The sequence below is a fragment of the Macrotis lagotis genome, chromosome 8, assembly GCF_037893015.1.
Source record: "Macrotis lagotis isolate mMagLag1 chromosome 8, bilby.v1.9.chrom.fasta, whole genome shotgun sequence".
NCBI lineage: Eukaryota > Metazoa > Chordata > Mammalia > Peramelemorphia > Peramelidae > Macrotis > Macrotis lagotis.
Window position 1 is genome coordinate 165627839 of NC_133665.1, and position 18059 is coordinate 165645897.

General features: G+C 34.6%; 1 protein-coding gene across 1 annotated transcript in view; it reads left to right on the forward strand.

The window, feature by feature from the left end:
- Positions 1-18059, forward strand: part of SUCLG2 (succinate-CoA ligase GDP-forming subunit beta) — a 412323-nt gene that overhangs the window by 115846 nt on the left and 278418 nt on the right. The gene's annotated exons all lie outside the window — the stretch shown is intronic.

Below are 18059 nucleotides of genomic sequence, written 5' to 3' on the forward strand. Positions count from 1 at the left end.
CTTCATCACCCATTGACTCTATCTTTTTACTATATTATACTATTATATTCCACTCCTTCCTTGTGTCCTGTCTACATATGCTCCTTCTAACAGCTCTTATAAATGAGAAAGGTCATATGAGTCATCAATATCTTCTTCCCATGCAGGAATACAAACAGTTCAATATCATTAAGTTCCTCATAGTTAGTCCTTCTCATCCTCCCCCTCTATGGTTCACCTGAGACCTGTAATTGGAGATCAAACTTTCTGTTCGGCCCTCGTTGTTTAAATAGGAAAGTTTGAAAGTCTCTGATTCATTGAAAGTCCTTCTTTTCCCCTAAATGAGTATGTTCAGTTTTGCTTGGTAGTTGATTCTCAGTTGCAATCCAAGATCTTTTGCCTTCAGGAATATCATATTCTAAGCTCCATGATCCCTTAATATAGATGCAGCCAGATCCCGTGTAATCCTGACTACAGAGTCACATTAGTTGAATTGTTTGTTTCTGGTAGCTTTCAACGTTTTCTCTTTTACTTGGTAGTTTTGGAATTTGGTTATAATATCCCTTTTTTGGGGGGGGGATCTCTTTCAGGAGGTGACCAGTGAATTCCATCAATTTCTATTTTACTCTCTGCTTCTAGGATCTCAGGGCAATTTTGCTGTATTATTTCTTGAAAAATTAAGTCTAGGCTCTTTTCCAGGTCTTGACTTTCAGGTAGGCCAATAATTTTTAAATTATTTCTTCTGGCTCTGTTTTCAAGGTCAGTTGTTTTTCCATGAGATATTTCACATTTTCTTCTATTTTTTTTACTTATTTTGGAAGTGTTTTATCTTTTCCTAATTTCTCACAAAGTCATCAGCTTCCTTCAGTTCCATTTTGAATTTGAAGCAGTTATGTTCTTCTGAGAGTCTTTTTAATCTCCTTTTCCAGCAGTCCAATTATGCTTTTTAAGGCATTCTTCTCCTCATTTGCCTTTTGTTTTGCTTTTTTCCCATTTGGCCTAAACTGGTTTTTAACCTATTATTTTCTTCAGTATTTTTTTTGTATTTCTTTCACCAAGCTGCTGATTTGATTTTCATGATTTTTCTGCTTCGCTCTCATTTTTCCTCCCAATTTTTCCTCTACCTCCCTTAATTGACTTTCAATGTCTTTTCAAGCTCATCCATAGTCTGAGCCAATTTTCTATTTGTCTTGGAGGTTTTGGATATGGAAGCTTCAATTTTGTAGTCATCTGAGTATGTGTTTTGATCTTCCATGGGACTATAGTAAGTTTCTATGATCAGATTCTTTTTTCTGTTATTAATCATTTCTTCAGCCCAAGACTAATTAACAGCACTTCTGAGGCTTGGGGCTTTTTTTCGGACACCCCACTGACATCTTTATTCCTCCAAGGTCATATGCTCCCTTGCCTGTGCTTCGATATGTAGATGACCAGAGCACTCCCCTCTGCCCTGGAGCTGTAAGGAGGAACCCTGCTCAGCTATCTTAGTATGGAAGCTCAAACTGCAACCTGCATCTGAGTGTGGACAAACAGCAGAGTCGAGCCCCAGGGAGAGCAGAGAGAATTCTGTAGTCTCCCCTCACCCCCTTACAATCTGTGGGCTCTGTTCTGGAGGTGCAAACTGTTTTTTCCCAATTCGGTGCTCCTCACTCCACACTCATTGTGGTGTAGCAGAGTTCTCTCACTGCCCCTTCAAGCTGTTCCTGGTGATCCCTGGTCTGGTCTGGGCTGGGGTTTTTTCCAATTCCAGATTCAAGTGAAACTCACCTTTCCCACAGAATTTCTAAGTTATATTGGATTAGGAAAATGTATACTCAGTCTTTCTGTGGGTTCTGCCCCTCTAAATTTTGGCTACAGTCATAATTTGATAGCTTTTGGAGTTTTTCAGGGAAGGAGTTCCCAGGAATTGCTGCCTTCATGTTGCCATCTTGGCTCCACCCCCTTATGCAGACAATTTTTAATGAACTTTTTTAAACCCCTTTTTCCTGCTTAAATCTAGAGACCTGTGGGAGAGCAGTAAATTGGTACATTATGGGGTTGGTGATAAGGTAAGGAAATTTTTTCCAGAAACAAAAACTGCTAAACTGGGCAGTAAATATTCTGGCAGAAAAAAGAATTCAGATAGTAATTTTTTGGAAATATTAAGTGGACTCTTGCTCAAGTATAAGCTATTCTATAATCTAAACTCTAGATGATATCCAGAGACCTTTCTACCCTCTTTTTATTATTTTACCATTAATGACCAAATTTCTTTTGAAAAATAAAATGTAGTGACTTCTGAAATGAGTATCATGAGTCTGAAAGAAGTGTCATGAGTCAAATGAGTCATTAGTGCTACATCCTCTCTAGCTGACAATCCCTTGCCTTATACTATTTGCTAGATGTCTTTCTACCCTGAAGTTTTTTTTTGTTAAATTTCAAAGGTTGCAATGTCTAAGCTATTTTTGTTTAGTTGACATAATGAAAACAATACTCACCTGATTTTCTATAAAATCAACAGTTGGGAAATGTGTCCAGTAATAGAATGCAGTAGGTAGAACTTTATTTTCTTTGAGATAATCCCTACCTAAGATGGTAGAACATTTTTTTTCTAAAGCAGAAGTGTTTGGTGTTTCTTTTTCTTTCTTTTTTTAATGTCTATAAATCATTAGAATTTTTAAGGGAGAGTATAAAAGAATTTAAATATATTCACCTAAATTCATTGATATCTTGTAAATTTAAAATATTTCAGTACATGTTTATGAATGGAAAGTATCTCCTTAAAGTGCATCTTTTTAAAAAAATAGTTAATAATGATGATTCTACACTGGTCTAAATAAACTCAGAAAACTTGCCAGTTTCCTTAACAATAATTTTGTGAGGAATTTATAAAACTGGACATAGCATATTGTCCATTATTCTCTTTTCATTCTACTATGGAGTAATGCAATGGCCTCTGTGTTATAGTTTCATATATTTTACACAGTGATGATAATGTGTGAGGAAAGTGTGACTTGGATACACAAATGAGGATGAAAATGCTAACATGTGATTTCCTCTCCTGTAGTTTTGAGTGAAAGGAAAATCTTTTAAAGACCTTTTTTTTGGTGGGACAGAAAATGGTATACAATGAAAGGAGTGGTAGATTTGAAATTAGGAATTATGGGTTGCCATTTTTTACCTTTGTGACATAAGACTAAAGCCTTCTCTTTGAGTTTCTGTTTCTTCATTGATGAAGGAAATTAAAATGTATGATCTTCAATGCCTTTCAGCTCTAAATTTCTGATCCTAACTTCTAATCAACTGTAATTCTAAGACTCAAATTGCGAAAGATCATTAGCTGGTCCATCATTTTCTGCAGTTTTACAAGTTTATACTGTTTTACAATTTCAAACACAATTTTGGAGAATTGATTTTTAGGGGTTTTTTTTGCAAGGCAATTGGGTTAAGTCATTTACCCAAGGCCACACAGCTAGGTAATTATCAAGTTTCTGTGACCAGATTTGAACTGAGTTCCTCCAGGGCCAGTGCTCTATCTACTGTACCACATAGCCACCCAATTTTGGAGAATTTTTAAAAATAAAAGTGAAGACTTTTATAATTATCTATATTTATTGTTTATCTATATCTGAGATGGTACAGATAAGAATTAATATGCCTGGGTTTAGTTATCATTATAAATATAACAATTTTGAAGGTGTGGTATGAATTGTTAGATTGTCAGAAATTGATGACAGTTTTTTTTTAATACAACCTTAAGTGTTTCTAGTGTGTTATATTTTTACTAAGGTTTGGGAGTTTATACTTATATAAAATAATTAAAAAATTATATTATGCTGATATATTATGGTGTTTAGAACTTTGTATCCTGTGAATGTTCTTGTTGTTGGATAGGTATATTGTGATTTTTATCTTTTAGTAACTCGACTTTTTGCATTTTGGGCGGAACTGAAGGGAAACCATTGGGGCTACTGCTGATTCTCAGCATATTCATCATTCATTCATTTCCTTTAGTATCAGGTATCTTCATATTCTTTATTGCCAGTAGCTCCTTACTTTCTATTTATCTATAAAGATACCTCCTTGAAGCCTATGAAATTCCACCCCATACAACTGCCATTACATCTGTCTCCCCTTTACTGCTAAACTTCTTATAAAATAATCTAATCTGATGCCTCACTTCAAGTTTATCAATCCCTTGTGGTCTCCCTTCAATTCCCAATATTGTAGCAATACTGGATCCCATTGCAATTGCCCTGGTATGCTTAGTCAGCAAGAAATGGAGGCAGGTTTTCTCATCCTAAGGTGAATGTTCATTCCACCAAACATTAAAGATCAATTAAAATTCCTATTTTATAAAATTAAAAAATACTTTAATAGCTCTACATTTGTACTAGAAACTCATTTTTAAAAAATCAGCATTCTGATGAGGGTTTCCTGTGAAACATGGTATTCAACAGTCTTAAGAATTGAAATTGAGTATCTCACAAAGAGAAATGGAGAGGCATGTATGGGTGCAAGCAGCTTGTCACAACTAACCAATGAGAAACATCAAAGAACTACATCAAAAGTGAATTACACAGTGGATAGAGCACTGGCCCTGGAGTCAGGCGTACCTGAGTCCAAATCCGGCCTCAGACACTTAATAATTACCTAGCTGTGTGGCCTTGGGCAAGCCACTTAACCCCATTGCCTTGCAAAAAATAAAAAAAAAACTAAAAATAAGTTAATTACAGGGGTGACTAGGTGGAGCAGTGGATAGAGCACCAGCCCTGAAGTCAGGAGGACCTGACTTCAAATCTGACCTCAGACGCTTAATAATGACTTAGCTGTGTGGCCTTGGGCAAGCCACTTAACCCCACTGATTTGTAAAAGAAAAAAAAATTAAAAAGTGAATTACAGAAATATTTGGTAGGAAGAAATGTTGGACAGATCATGTGACAATGTGAGGAATGTTAAAGTGTATGGACTGTTGGTGTTCTGGTGAAATAAGGAGAAAGCCAGAACTCTTCCCACCCCCTCCCAGTATGTTGAGTGTTTGCCTTGTAGGATTCTTCAAAATATGGATGATTTGCTCCTTGCTAAAATATTTTTAATCTAGTACTGGTTCACTAGAATGCCTTATATGAATTTCAGAATGTTTCCCAATAGGTTTGAAAGCAATCAAAATCTTGATCCTATTATAAGAATTAGGTTGTTCATACTAAAGCAGAAGGAACAATGATGGTTTTATTGATTAAAAGCTTATTTTTGAGATATTTACATGATGATTTTTAATCTATATTTGATCTATTTTGACACTTTTTTGATCTTTTATCTCATTGAAGTTTAGAGAAGCTTTGCTTCCATAGATGGGGGACACTTTTTCTTCATTTTTATTTCCCTATTGTAAAGATGAAGCACAATAATTCTTCCTATTTTTTCATTCTTACCTGTTTTCCTTGTATTATCTTGAAATCAGAGAAATTATTTAGACTCAAAGAATTGCATACATCTTCAACTCATTTTTCCAGCCTTTCCTTCATTTCCATTGTTACATCCTACTTGTGACATATTTAAATTATCATCATTGTTCGACTGAATTATAATTTGTTCAACAGCTAAGCCATCTCTTTTTTTCCATCTTTCATCCTTTTAGAAGTTCCTTATTCTACTTTCTTTTGTGTTATTATTTCCTATTTTAAAAATATCCTTTTTCACATGTAGACTTCACAAATTAGTTTCTTAAATTGTACCAAGTTCAATGCCTCTCAATCCTCAGATCTTTTCCCGTCACGGTTCCTCTCTCAAGGACAACAAAATTCATGAAAGACTTATCTCTAAGGTCCTTGTTTTACATTTTGGTGGAATTTAATTTGTACTTCTATTCTTGGGAGAGCTGATCAGCACACATCTTCATTCTGTGCCTAGGCAGTTAATAGGGTTTCCATCACCCTCTTTTCTCTTCTCTCTTTCTTTTTTTTGGTGTTCAGTACAATTGAATTAACTTTGGAGAACAGTCCTTTCTGAAAACATTTTCACAAGAACAAAAAGGCAGATTTTCTTTGTATATAAATAAAGGAATAGGCTTATGCTAGGGGACTGAAACATCTTTAATAAAACATTGTCCCTTTTCTACATTAGTTCAACTGGGAAAATCAATTTTGGGTTTTTCAAGTGCAAAGCATGATCAAAGGGAAAAACTGACAATCTAAAGAGAGGGCAAAGTGTGATGGGCCTCTTGTGCTCTAATTCCCAAGTGCCCTTTAAATCGGTGCCACTCCAAACACAGTACATTTAGAAATAAAGAAAATGTTTCTCAGAATCATTGGCATGGAAAATGAAGGCACTCAGATGTATATATCAACCAACAATTTTCAGATTAATATTTGTAATACTAATATGATTATTGAAATAGGTGGTATTTATATAGTATTGAAATAAGCAGAACTTATATTTTCAATAGTGAAGGCCTATATGTCAAATCTCTGCAATTTATTTCAAAACATGACTCCGCTCCTACTTATTACATAAAGTTTGAATATATTTCATTGAAACAAATTAACATTGACTTATCTGTCTTATCTGAACCCAGAAAAACGTGGGCTCCTTGAATGCAGGAACTGTTTGGGTTTTGATTTGTTTTTCTTTTTTCCTCTGCCTACTCAGGCACAGAGTAGATATTTAATAAATGAATAAGGGGGGATGGCTAGGTGGTGCAGTCGATAGAACACCTGCCCTGGAGTCAGGAGTACCTGAGTTCAAATCGAGCCTCAGACACTGAATAATTTCCTAGCTGTGTAGCCTTGGGCAAGTCACTTAACTCCATTGCCTCACAAAAACTAAAACAAAAATGATTGAGGAATCAAATTATATTGAATTAAACAACAGAAGGGTCGTGTCTGTTTCAAGAGTTGGGAAAACCCATGTTCAAATATAGTTTCTGATATTTTTGAGTTGTGTTTCAAGGAGAAAATATCTTAATCTAGTGGTTCTCAAAGTATACTTCTCTGAGATTCCTGAAACCTTTTCAGTGGGTTCAAAAGATCAGTACCTAGTTTGATTATGGTACTAAGATGTTTTAATTTCTAATATAGTAAAGACTGATACCTATTTTTACAATTTGTAGAAAATCCTGATATTTTTTAAAAATTTGAATATAGACTGAGGATAATATTTATTCTCATTGGCTGTTTGGACGTCTGATCATCTGCCAATGGTTGACATTTTGAACGTGTTACTAACAACTCAGTTCAACATACACATATACATAATATACACAGAAAGAAAGAGAGAGAAAGGGACTGAAGTCAAATAGTTCTGAGTTTTAATCTGTCCTTTAGATAATCACTAGCTGTGTCACCCTGGGCAAGTCATTTCAGTTCAGTTTGCTCAGTTTTCATAAAGGAAATAATTCACACTAGCATCCATCTCATAGGGCTGTTTTTTTTTTTTGAGTTATCAGTCATCTCTGACTCCCTGTAACATCATTTGAGTTTTCTTGGCAAAGATACCAGAGTGATTGACAATTAAATTCTCTAGTTCATTTTACAGATAAGGAAACTGGGAAACGGAACTAAGTGGTTTGCTCAAAGTCACATAGCTAGTTAGTGTGTGATGCTTGATTTGAACCCAAGAACATCAGTTTTTGTGACTCCAGGTCCAGCGCTCTATCCACTGACTCAACCTAGGATTGTAGTGAGGATCAAATGAGATATTTGTGAACTATCCCTTCTTGAATTTTTCCAAACTTTGTTGTACTCCATTAAGGAAATGTAATTTAATATCAATTTACAACAGGAAACACTAGTACAAATGTCAGAAGAGTTTGTGAAAAGCTCAAAAAATTAAGGTTAAGAGCAAATATTCAATAAATCTTAAGTTCAAAAATCAGTGGAATATTAAAGGAAGGCAATAAACATTTATTAAGCACCTTCTATATGACAGGCAAACTCTATTACTGTTGGCATACATTAATTAATGTATCACTCTTTGTGACCCCTTCGATTATAGTGTTGATTGGATTTTCTTGGCATAGATATTATAGTAGTTTGCCATAGCCTTCTTGTAGATTAAGGCAAACAGAAGTCAAAAGACTTGTCCAGGGCTCATGCAGCAAGAAAGTCAATCTCATTTGATCTGACTGATATCAGAACCCACAGAGGTAGATAGTATTTTGTTTAGTCATTTCTATTGTGTCAGACTCTTCATAATACCTTTTAGGGTTTTCTTGGTAGGGGTACTGGAGTGGGAGCAGCTAGAGAGATGCTGAAGTGGTTTGCCACCTCCTTCTTCAGCTTATTTTACAGGTGAGGAAACTGAGGTAAATGAGGTTAAGGGAATTAAGACTGAATTTGAACATGGAAAGATCAGCCTTTCTGACTCCAGACCCAGAACTCTATTTACTGAACCTACCATGCTGTCGATACTCATTTTGTAGTTGAAGAAAGGTTTAGGTGACTTAGTGTCACAGAGCTAGTGTGGGGCAAGACTTGAATTCAGGTCTCCCAGACTCTACAACCAGCCACCTTAGTTCATAGTTTAGTCCTTCTACTGAAATTTAGTTTCTGTTCTATTGTGTATTAGTGAAGTTACTTGTCTCTTTGCCTACAAAGACACATCATAAATGAATAACTTCTCAGTGGAACAGTCTTTCATGTCTTACATTTGAATGATAGATGCTTTTTTGTGAGTCATTGGATGTTTCTTAAAAGATTTATAGTTCTATAAAAATTCAATGACTCTCAAGTCTCTAAAAGCTGTGGAGACCTAAAACCATTTTTTAAAATTTAGGAAAACTGTCCTTTTTTCTCATCTACCTCCCTCGAGGTATGCTGATACCCTCTAATACTACATTTTCATTGAACTAAGAGTACCTAAGCATATGCTTGCAATAAAAAAAAGCATAGTTATATCATCTATGCAAAAATATCCACTAAGCAGAAAAGGAGCAAGAAAAAATTTTAAACCCTTTTCCTTATCCAGTTGTTCATGGACTGAACTTAATTTTTAAGCTCACTAAGCCTATGCATTAGCAAATCTGCAAATTTTTACAAAAATTAACTGAGCCATCTCACATTAGAGAGAGAGTTCCCTCTGGCAAAATTGAATACTCTTTTCAGTGGCATTATGCTTCTTGGAAATGTGGACCTTTACCTTAAGGGCTACATCTGCCAGCTCTGTCCCCTAAGCACCTCCTTCAAGGTTTCTTTGGGTGAGAATTTTCTTAAATGTATTCACACTCGAGACAAGCCACTAAGGTGTTTGAAGCTATCTCTGAATCAATAACAGCTTGCCTTTTAAACTCTCACCCGTGGCTCTAAAAACTGTAGAAGGCACAACAGTGACATCCCAGTAAAATCATCTTGGCAGATAGGCTAAACCAACTTAATGGTAACTGATGGATCTCAACTAAAAGGCTGCTTACTCCAAGCATGCGAAGACCTTCCCCTGGAGGAATGGGCAAATAATCACTACTTATTACAAGGTCATGAAAGTGACTGAAGCAAGGCTATAAAGTGTTGAATATTGAAGAGGCCAAGGTCATCCACTGCATCCCAAGTTATCATCAGTCACCTTGACTTTTGTCTTTCCTTTGGCCTTTGATGACTCTGGAAGAGAGAGTTGCTTTAAACAATTCTGCCCCACTTAAATTCATACAAGTCAAAGTATCACACCACCATGTCACTGGTTTTCTCTGAAAATTAAAGACAATTAATACTTTGAAAAAATCTGATTGCATCTGAATTTTATAGATGGGTCTGGATGAAGCCTATGAAGCCTACAATTCAGTTCTTGTCTTGATTTGAAAATGTAAGTTAACAACAAAAACTTTTCATTTTTACAATTTCCACTAATCTACCTCAATTTTATATTATGACTTTGAATGTCATTGGGGCAACCGAAAACTTTGAAACAGACCATTTGCATGGGTACCACTTCCATGAAAGCAGATCTTTTCATCTTCACTAAAATCCCTAATTTCTTTCAAAATTCAGCTCAGATGTTATCTTCTAAATGACATCTTTTACCAGTATTGGTGCCTTTTTCCCCAACAAGGAAACGTGTATTTATTTTGCATACACACACACACACACACACACACGAGAGAGAGAGAGAGAGAGAGAGAGAGAGAGAGAGAGAGAGAGAGAGAGAAATATACGTGTGTGGATGTGTGTGCTTAAAACCTGGACTTTGTCCTCATTTAGGACAATCAATAATGAGAACCTTACTTTAGAATGGAAATTATGTTTCCTTGCATATGGTCTCCCATTATAGACTATAAGATCCTTGAGGATGGGGAATCCTGCTTCTTCTAGTTACTTCAGTGAATGTAACTTTTTCCTTTGGTTCTCTCGTCTGCAAAATGGATATGAAAATGTCTGCATTACAAGGACATTGTAAGAATCAGATAAAATAATAATAATATAGGACAGGTTGTAAGTCATAAAGTGTTTTAAAGATGACCATTATAATAATTCACCTAGGGCACCTTTTCCTCACATTTTGTTCATGGTGGTAGAATCTTTCAGTTTAAACAGAATTTGGATGGAAGCCCTGTAGTAAAATTTTCTAAAATCGATATTTTTGATGAACATTTGAAAATAAGATTCATTTAAAAAACAATGACAAACTTGGAGTTATTGAGTAGTCTTTGCAACTTAGGCTAAGAAACAGATTTAGTGAAATGTTAACTCCTTGAGAACTGGGCCCATTTTCTTAGAATCTGAAATAGTGCTTTGTCCTTTATAGACAATAAATGATTGTGGCTTGATAGGCATGTAGTCAAGGTTTGTTCATTAATTGATTTATTCCAAGGGTCTCTAATTCACACTGTCATTGATTCCTCCCACCTTACTTGCCATTTAAAACAGTGCTGATGAAACCTTAACTGTATTTCTTATATGCTAAATATTTACACCCAGCTCATCTTTTTTGACTTTTTTGGAATTTCTTTTATACGTCTTCTGAGATTGTTGAATTATATGTTACCTAAGTGGAGAAAATCACGAGAAAAGTTGTATGAGATGGCATGGGTGAGTATTTTGGTATTGTGAAAAGGGTAGCTAAATCACCCCCAATACAATTCTGCCCATTCTCCTCCCCTAATTCAATTCCTTGGTCAAGATCATTATCAATTTGCAGCCTATTTGCAAGATTTAAATTGTGATAAATTTAATTTGACAGATTGACTGTTCAAATGAATCTACTAATTTAGACAATATGTCTTTTTTCCTCAACTTTATTTTTTTAGTTTAGATGGTTAGATCAGTTACTTTCCTGTTTTGATATTTGTTTATACTGTTCCAGGGCTTAATCCAACTGATATATTTCTAGCAATGTATTTTTTTGGAGGGGGGGGGGGAGAGTATCCAGATCTATGATTTCATTGGTGTGGGAACTCTTACAGAGAAAACTCCCTCTGCAATTACTGATATACTAGGTGATTCAATGAATAAATACTGGGTCTCGAATCAGAAAGATGACTTTAAATCCAGCCTCAGTCTCTTAATAATATGATGACCTTGAATAAGTCACCTAACCTCTATTAACTTCAGTTTCCTCAAGTCCCTTAATTTCTGTTTGTTCCAATTTTCTCAACTTTGAGATGGGTGATAATAATAATCCCTACCTCCTAGGGGGAAGCTAGGTGGCAAAGTAGATAGAGTGATTCACCTGGAGTCTGAAAGATGAATCTTTCTGAATTCAAATCTGGCCTCATATAGTAATGTGACACTCAACAAGTCACTTAACTCTCTTTGCCTCAGTTTCCTCCTCTATAAAAATGAGTTAGAGAAGGAAATGGCAAACCATTACAATATATTTGCCAAAGAAAAATCTCAAAAGGTCATGACTAAAACAAAGGAACAAGAAGTTCCCAGGGCTGTTGTGAGGATCCAATGAGATAATAGCTGTAATATTCTTAGCATAGTTTTGAGCATAAAATAAATGCTTTGGAAATGTTATCTATTATTTATTAAGATATTATAATATTAAATTATTATTATTATTATTATTATTATTATTATTATTATTATCATCTTGGGGTACCTGAGGTATCCTAAGTTATCCAGACTAAATGACTAGCTCATGGTCATTGAGATAGTTTGTGTCCAAGACAAGATTTGAACCCATTTTCAGTGTTTCCAAGACCTTTTATCTCTTCATTATATCATGCTACAAATCATCAATATTTCTTTTACTTGGATTTTATTCCTGACATCCACTTTCATCTTCAAGTATGTATGCTTCTGTTTAACATTTCTTTTTGAAAAATCCTACTCTACAGATTGCTGGGGAGAGTTATCTCTGTTTCCTTCTCCATGATGGTATCTCTATAATTTTGACACCTAAAACAGCTCACATTTTTATGGTGTTTTGAATGTTATCTGATTTAATCATCACAACAACCCTTAAAGCACTATAAGAATGCTGGCTATTATTTTATATTTTGTTCATGATAAATGGAGATGTTTTAAATGGTACCCTTGTTTCAAATGTTGTTTTTACCGAGTCTATAAATATTGTTTCTGTAGCTTTAAGAGACAAATAGAATGTGAAGAAAATTGGTTTTTACTAACCTATTTGAGGGTTAGAAGAGTCTGTTTCTGCATCTGTAAAATGAGGTAGTAGGCCTAGATTTGAGCAGATAAGTGACACGATAGATAGAGTGCCAGACCTGGAGTCAGGAAGACTCAATTTCCAATCTGGCCTCAAACAACTGAACAAATCAAGGAACCACATTGGCCTCAGTTTTCCTCACTTGTAAAATGAGTTGGAAAAGGAAATGGCAAATCACTCCAGTAGCTTTGCCAAAAAAAAAAACAAAACAAATTGGGGTCATGGAGAGTAAAATGTGCCTGAAAAATGATTAACGAATTCCCTTTTTTTTTTGAGTATGAATGTTATTTTTACCTTGAGATGAACTGGCTTACTTGGAATTCATATGGAATATCTTAAAAACTCATCTTTCTTTCCTTCACTCTTTCCGATTTTTTGAAGTAATATTGCTCATAATCTTGTTCTTTTGTTATATTTTCAAGGAATTAATATTCAAATCTAGGTCATTCAAAATCTGGAGATTTGTATGAAGCCAATCAATAAATTGTAGCAAATTTACAATGGTGATTTGCACATGAGAAGTGGTGTATGGACTGAAAAGATGACCTGTTCTATCTTTAGACTTTGAAAATATATGATCATAAAAAAGTAATAAACCTATCATGAAGAGAGAATGATGGTAATTCCTGAAGTGCTACACTAGTATCAATGAATATCCAGATACCAAGAAAAGGGGTCCTCAATCTTTGTTTCAGAGTGTGTTTTAGAGGAATCATAGCAAATGCTGAGGATTCCTAAGAAAACCAATTATATTGAAATGTAGCTATGGAAAAAATGTTTAAAGGCTCAAGGACCACAATTTAAGAATGAGCCTTAAACACATTAGAAACATTTTTGAGAAACCATGACCAGGGATTAAGAGAGAGAGAAGGCATGGATGAGTAGTAATCTGCACCATGAAGCATGAAGAAGTACCCTCATCAATGAAATCATGAAGCCAATGAAATAGAGACAAAAGTAAAGGGAGAAAATACAGTTTTAAGGATACTACAAAAGGAGTAAGAGAACCATGTTAATTATTTAAATTACTATCATTTAAAAGATACCTTACCATAGTAGAAGTCTTTTGAGCTATAATGACTCTGAATTTATTTCTTCCCAAATCCAGATGGTTAGAGAAGACTGGAGGAGTGCCTGCATAAGATGACTCTTATTTAGCCATTTTTATCTGTCCTTCCTTTATTGTGAATCTCAGGCTTGTCATTGTGCTTCTGGCTTCAGTCCAATTTTGCTAATGTACCACATCATGCCGATATATTTCTTTTCCTATATTATACAGACTGCTTTCCAGTTTGCTCAAGCTCTGAATCAAATGCAAGTTTAAAATAAAAATCTAAGTACATGCCAGCCTTGGAAAAAATTCAGTGAAACATGAAAATCAGCTTGTGAAATATACACATATACATGCATATGGATATATAAACACATCTACCCATGCACACATGCTGGGATACAGTATATCTGATGCAATGCACCAGGACGAAGTCATCTAAATGCAGGGTATGTTTGTTCCTATTCCTGGCAATATGATCTGTTTACAAAATGTAAGAGACTATTAAGTTGGTAAAATTCAGCTGCTCCCAAAAATACATTGGGAATTTTTAGAATGGAGAATTAAAACACATAAATCTGAATAGTTTTGTGTTTAGCTACTGTCTTCATAAGCGTTGTCTATTTAGAAAACCAAAGCAGGTAGGACCAACAAATCATTACTTACCTTCTTTCCTGCCAACTATTGATAGATCACAGAGCTAGAAATTAGTACTTTGACTGTGATAGCCAATTCAAAGCAATGACAGTGTAGGACATCTCCTGATGCTTGGAGGACAGGAGTAAAAGAAATTTAGAAATGCTCAGGTTAGAGAATCTCTGACAAATTGAGATGCGTCTATTGAACATGTATATTCATACATGTCCATTAAGATTATGGGTGTCCATCTATTAGCTCTTCTGGGCTGCATCTCCCAACAAAACTTCTCAAGGGTCACATAAAAGAATTTAATATATACTTATGACTACAATGTGATCCACTTCACCATTGAGTAAAATGATAAAATGTAGTAATGATGCCTGAATGAGCTTTGAGGGCTGCATGCAACCTGCCAGCCATGGGTTAGACCCATCTGATTTAGATATATTCCAAGATTTAACACATATCAATAAATGAAAAAGTTTTGCCCTGGATCATATTTTCACTTTGATTTTATATCTTCCCTAGTGAAGAAATGTAGGGTCACCAGAAGGCTTGATTTCTTTCTTTCCAGAAAGTATGAGATTCACTCTGTTGAGAGAACATTCGTCCAAATATTTATTTTTGCCAGAATATGTCAGAGCCCTTAAGCTTGGAGCTTATCTTTGTTTGTTTCATTTCTTAGTGAAACAGGTAAAAAGATGTAATGACAAGTGAGAGGAAGAGTAATTTGTTTGTTGGAAGAGATTGACTATTTTTTCCACCATGGTTTTTTCGTGTTTCCCTAATGTGAAGTGTTGTCTGTGGGTTAGAGATCACTAATTTGCAGTGAATGAGAGATAACAAGCTAACCAAGCATCTGCATTATTTTTTTCTAGGAATATAGGTTTGAAGCAAATGATTGATATTGTTTTTTAGTGTCTGATCTCTTTAACCACAGACAGTTAACAAAGACATTGGATTATTAAACTTCCTTTGCTTTGTAAATGTTAGCATAATTGTTGCTAAAACTGTTGTTGAATCGAAGTCAGATCCTAAATGCTTGAAGATTGCAGGGATTCCCCTTATGGAAAGTGAATTTTTTCAAGGGAATAATTTTGTCTCTTAGCATGTTGCATTCTAGATGAGAAAGGGCACAGCTATGTTAATATTTACCATAGGTGGGCACTTTAACTTTGGGCACTATCTCCCAGCTTGCCAATAGGTATAGTTACAATAGGCAGCAAATGAAATGATCTTTCTTTGATTTGTAGAAATATTGAAAGTTGAGAACTGAATGGGAAACCAGGACCACTTCAGCTGCTATTCCAAGAGTTCATTGCCCACTACATTCAAAAGCAGCATTAAGAGATCAAAATTCCATTTTAGAATGGAATTGCCAATTGGCATAGAAGTCAACTCCATTTTTTGTCACTGAAAGACCTTTATAAGATGACTGTTTTTGAAGGAAGGGGTGAAATTAGCTTCCAACCAAATGGAAAAAATAAAATATGATTACACATAGCTTTGGCTTTCCTTAAGCAGAAGGTAAACTGTGTGAAGGCAGGAATTTGTGTGATTTTAATCTCCAGCACTTAGTTTGGGGTTTGGCAATAGCAGTCACTCAATAGCTTATTGGCTATTTGACAGCTCCTTCCAAATACTGAAGCTTTTCTTAGACCATATGTTCATATGCCATATGATTGTCTGCAATTACTTTCAAGGAACCAACTTTGAAGAATGAGTAACTCCAGATTTTTAATTGGATAAAAAGATGGATTCTGGACTTGATTTATGATAGATTTGAGAGATGTATGCAGATTGTTAGGTTTGTATCATAGTTAAAGAAATTTGAAATGAAAAACAAATCAACTGAAATGATAACTTTGACCCATTTACTCCAATTATAGATCACAAGAATATTTTATAATCATGATGATGAGGATGAAGATAGTTGTCATTTGACCTTTTCAAAAAACTTTAGTCTTTCTGTGGAGTGTAGCTTCTTTCAATGATTTTTAATTTCAACAAAAACTGAACTGCATTCAGCTCCTGAAGATGGAAAGCTGTTGAAATGGAAAAAAATGAGTAACTAAAGTTAGAATCCTAAATTTTCAAGCTTGGAGGGGAAAATAAACTCAGAAGTCACTCCTTATTTTTCAGATGAGGAAATGGGTCCAAGAGTGTAAAAGTAAAAGGATTTGAACCCCTCCCCCCAATAAGGTATCTTTTATTTTTCTGTTATACTATTCATTTTGAGTAGCTCCCCCTCAAAAAAACGAACTTTTCCTTCACAGCTATTTTGTGACAGGAGACAATTTGGAACTTGGAGAAAGGAAGATCTGGGTTTGAATAGATCCCAGATAGTTATTTTTTGCTTAAACTTCATTCTATGTTTTTTGATATCTTTGCTTTTGAAGTCATCTTCATTTGCAAATAAATCATCCTTCTTTGTTTTCCCCATTGAGGTACTCTATATCACAAAAAATTTTAAAGAAAAAGGAAAAAGGAAAGTTTAGCAAAACCACTTCATTCATTGACTATTAAGTCAAGAGAAGTACATGAAATATTTTGTTTCCATAATTTCTGGCTTCTACAAAGAAGAGAATGGCATTCATTTTCCCATGTCTTTGAGGACAGGCCATGCCACTATAATTAAATAATTGGGGTTTTTTGCTGTTTTTGTTGATTTTTTCCATTTGCATTATTAATTTTTTTCTGTTTTGACTTGATTTACTTCGCATTTGTATATGTTTATCAATGGTTCTGAATTTTTCATGTAGTAATATAAGTATAGCAATATAAAATTGCATTCACATACCATAGTTCTATAGTCATTCACCAAGCAGTAAGTATATGTGGTGCTTCCAGATTCTTTGCTACTGCAGTATCTATGGCTATGAATATTTTGAAGCATATGGTACCTTTCTTTTTGTCTTTGACCTCATTGAGACGTATGCCACAGAGTGGGTTTCTGGGTAAAACAATATGGATAATTAGTCATTTTCTTAGTAGAATTACAAATTGCAAATAATTCCAAAACTTCCTAGGATAGTTGAACTAATTCTTAATCTTCACCAACCATGTCTAAACATAGCAATTTTTTTTTCCCCACAGTCTCTTCAAATTAGGACCATTCTCATCTTTTGTTATCTTTTACAATTTGCTACTTGTGAACTAACCTAGTGTTGTTTTGATTTACATTTTTCTTGTTATTAGCAATGTCTATCTTGGATATTTAAATGAGATGTCTTACCCTCTACATTGAACCTCTCTGACATTCAGTTTCCTTCCTCAGAGTAGTTGTAAGGATGATAAAAAAGGATGAAAATGAGTGATAAATTGTAAATGACTATATCAGTATCAATTATTGTTATTAAAATAAACCTTTTATTTTTATTAACTTTATAGTTTGCTTTGTTATTATATTTAATATTATTTATATTTATACTTTATTATTATTTTTGCATTATTATTATTATTATTAAACCTAATTGTCTTTGACAGACCACTGCTGAGAGATTGGGGAGTGGAGCAGTTGTATCACTAATCATTAGAAATGTAAATAAGACTAAAACATCCAAAGAGTTCTCTGTTGATAGACAACACATCACTAGGGCTCTGAACATTAAAATTAGAATCATCTTTGCCATTGCACATGAGATCTACTAAGTCACGAGTATGGTGTTCTCTCTCTTTTTGTATCCCCCTTCTGACTTCTGCGACTTCTTTCAGTTTCTCATCCAAAAATCCAAGTTTCTACAAGGGTTTCTACAACCTCATCTGAGGTTTGAGTCTAAGGCTTGAAATCATGGAACTGGAACACAGTAGG